We start from the raw sequence: 3,834 nt of genomic DNA, 5'->3' as shown, positions 1-3,834 counted from the left end.
TTAGTTTCTTTATAAAGGACATGGTGTCCAAGGGAGGTAAGACAACATGTGAGCATTAGAAGAAAGTGAGGTTGGACCAGCACGTGGCTTGGTGGTTAAGGCACTGGACTCCCACAAGGCTGGCTGCAGTTTGAGTCTCAGATTTGGCAGCTTAACACACACACCAGGTGCGTGTACATATGTGCTCAGGATCCCAGGAAAAGAGTGAAAGAGAAAGGATTGAATCTGTCTCTCCAGCGAGCACATATACCCTATGGGGAAAAAAAAAAAGAGAGAGAGAGAGAGAGGTTGAGGGTCTGAAAATGAACCGGTAAGGCTAGAATAAGGACAATCAGTTAATAAGAGGCTGGCAAGATGAGCAAGGGCCAAATTATGGAGGCTTTGGAAGTCATATTAGGAGTTTAGACTTTATACTGTGGGTACCTGGGAAGCCACTGAGAGGTTTTATGCAAAGGCTGACATGCTTAGTTATTCATTTTATGGAAAAAAAAATTCTGCTGCAGGAGTTCAGTTAGAGAATTAGTGATTTCTGAGTGATGTCCCTAAATGATATGGCAAATATTTATGAAAAATGTGGGTTTGGGATTGGAGTTCTATTTTAGACAGGTTGGATTTTAAATGTCTTTGATAGATTCAAGTGAAGATTTCAAACAGAAAGTCAATTGTATGGGCCACAAGTCCAAGAGAGCACATGATAAAGACTATGTAGAGATTTGGGAGACAGTAGCATATAAGTGTTCTTAGAGCCTTAGAAGTTAATGAGACACCCTGAAGTACTGGAAGAATGAGAGAAGAGAATGGTTGAGGAGCTCCAAGGAACATCAAGATATAAAAGGGGGCTAGAGAAGCTGTTTTTCATTTATTTGGTACTGAGTTTCCAAAATATCTTTAGCAGAGTAGGCAGCACTCTAGCTGGTGATAAATGAAGTGTCTGCCCTATGGTAAGTACCCAAGAGTGGTATTACTGGGTCAAAGGTAGTTCTATTTTTATATAATTGAGGAATCTCCATGTTGTTTTCTGCAGTGGCTATAATAATTTACATTCCTACCAGCAGTGAAATCATTCATCTGGAGAGACATTTGCACATGCTTGTTTATTGCAGCATTATTCATAATAGTTAAGACATGGAATCAACCTACATGTCTAACCAGAAATGACTGGATTGAAAAAATGTGGCACATATACACAATGGAGTACTACTCAGCCATAAAGGAGACCCTGTTATTTGACACAAACTGGTTGCATTTATAACATGCAATGTTACATGAAAAAATCTAGGCTATGAAAACCAAACACTATATGTCCTCACTTAAAGTATACCAGATATCTGCACTTTATGAAATGGAAAGCCTCAATGGGTGACTAGAGAGGCTAATGGTAGATACTAGAGACTGCACAGGGACTGGAGAGGGAAGCTTGGGAAAAAAAAAAGATTAACAGACACAAGAAGACATGTGCAGAAGGCAAATTGGGTATGGAACAATGTTCCATAACAGAATAAAAAGGGATGCTGCCAATCTTATATGTATCTCTTTTAAAAACGTAGAACAAATATCAAAAATAATATAGTGTCCTTATTATTGAAGATAATGAATATGTTCATATTCTTGATTTGATTATCACACACTCTATGCATGCTTTAAAAAACCATACCATACCCCACAAAGATATATAATTAAATGTAAATAAGAAATTATAAAATAAAACAAAATATTTAAAATTTCATATTTTAAAAATCACATTTAATTGCTGTACATCTCTATAGCACACAATATGGTTTTTCAGAGTATGCATGCAGTATTTGACAATCAAACAAAATATATTACTATATACATAATTTTCAATGGGGAACTTTATATTCTTATGTCTGTTAAGTATTTCTTTCCTGAGCCCCTCCCATCCACCATCTACTATCCACCCCCTACTCCATACAGTCTCTGGTATCTACACTTGCCTTCCATATTATTTTATCTACAGATCTTTCCATTTCTACCATAGAGTGCAGACATTTGGTATTTATTCAGTGAGGATATACAGTATTTGTCTTTTATGGTCTGACTTAACTTTCCTTAGCAGTAAACCTTCTATATTTATCTACTTTGTATCAAATGACAAGGTCTCATTGTTCCTTACAGCTGAGTAATATTCCATAGTGTACATGTGCCACAATTTTTTCAATTAATCATCAGTTCTTGGGCACTTAGGTTGCTTCTATGTCTTAGCAATTATGAATGCTGTTGCAATAAACATGGATGTGCAAGTGTCTTTCCAATTGAGCATTTTCCTATCTTTTGGGTAAATGTCAAGGAGTAGGGTTACTGGGTTATATGGTAGTTCTATTTGTAGACTTTGAGGAACCTCCATATTGTGTTCCATAGTGGCTGTACCAATTTGCATTCTCACTAGCAGTACAGGAGGATTCCCTTTCACCACATCCTCACCAGTACTTGTCCTTTATTGAAATAATTTTTTTTCAGGTTAGATGTCTGAACCTATGCATCGGATTAGAGTGTCAGTGTCCACTGATTTTTTTTAGGAGAGATTATTGCCAGTGGGTGTGTGCACTCACCGGAGAAACAGAGAGACAGAAAATGAGAAATCACTCCACCAGAGGGTATGGACACACCACAGTCCCTTCTATATTCTCCTCTCAGGATTTTGGGTACACATGCACACATGCCTGGTGCAAGTTTTAAGCTGCCGGGTATCGGACTCAAACTGTGGTCTACTATGTGGGAGTCCAGCAACCTTACCATTATGCCATCTGCTGGTCCCCCTGCTGATAATTTTAATAATTAGATTTTAACTCAAGAAAAATATCTCTCTGCCAGGGTCCATTCTCGGCGGGGGGCGGGTTGACTCATGGGAGGAAAAGAAGACAAAGAAGGAAAGAAGACAAAGAGGAAAGAAGACAAAGTGCCTTTTCATGCACGTCCTGAGTCGGACACCCCTCAGAGATCGCTCTCTGAAGAGTGGCATCCGCTAGGAATCATCATGCCTTTTTATTGAAAATGTGTTACATGCAAGTAAATGGGTGAGGGGCTATGTGTTCTAATTATCAGCTCATAAAGTTTTAACAATAGGGAACATGGGTTCCATTCAGGATTGGATTAAGGGTGGGTCTAGTGCAGTTCCGCAATTGTTCGTTTGATGTAGGCGTCTTCATGGAATGCAGTTTCAGGAAAGCAGATCCAGCAAGCAGAGATAATTATAGCTGATGCGGTACAGCAGGCATCTTGTGATTACCGAGCACGATACTGAGAAAAGAAAATCTCAAGTATAGATATTAGTTCTTATGGATCTCAATAATGGAACTTATATACTTTTATAGGGATCTAAAACTTAATTCAATGAATCCTAACATATGCTAAAAGGGTAAAACTACTATTTTCTACGTAAGGACGGGGACAGCAGCTGATGCGGTACAGCAGGCATCTTGTGATTACCGAGCACGATACTGAGAAAAGAAAATCTCAAGTATAGATATTAGTTCTTATGGATCTCAATAATGGAACTTATATACTTTTATAGGGATCTAAAACTTAATTCAATGAATCCTAACATATGCTAAAAGGGTAAAACTACTATTTTCTACGTAAGGACGGGGACAGCTTTTTCAATTGGCGGTAAAGTGACTAACAAGTTAATGAAGAACTTTAAGGTGAGTGTGGCATACTTAAAACGTTCTATTGTGCCTGTGACACCACTGTTATGTATTTTGTTAGAACATTAGCCATAGTGGGGTGGGAGTGCCCTTGGCCCGTTTTGGCCTAAAAGATTATTCTTAAGCTTATGTTAAATGTATCTTGAAGGGCCTTCCAAAGGTCAAGAAG

This window comes from Tupaia chinensis, unplaced genomic scaffold, assembly GCF_000334495.1.
Source record: "Tupaia chinensis unplaced genomic scaffold, TupChi_1.0 Scaffold000322_1, whole genome shotgun sequence".
Lineage (NCBI taxonomy): Eukaryota > Metazoa > Chordata > Mammalia > Scandentia > Tupaiidae > Tupaia > Tupaia belangeri.
Note: the sequence above shows the minus strand (reverse complement) of the source record.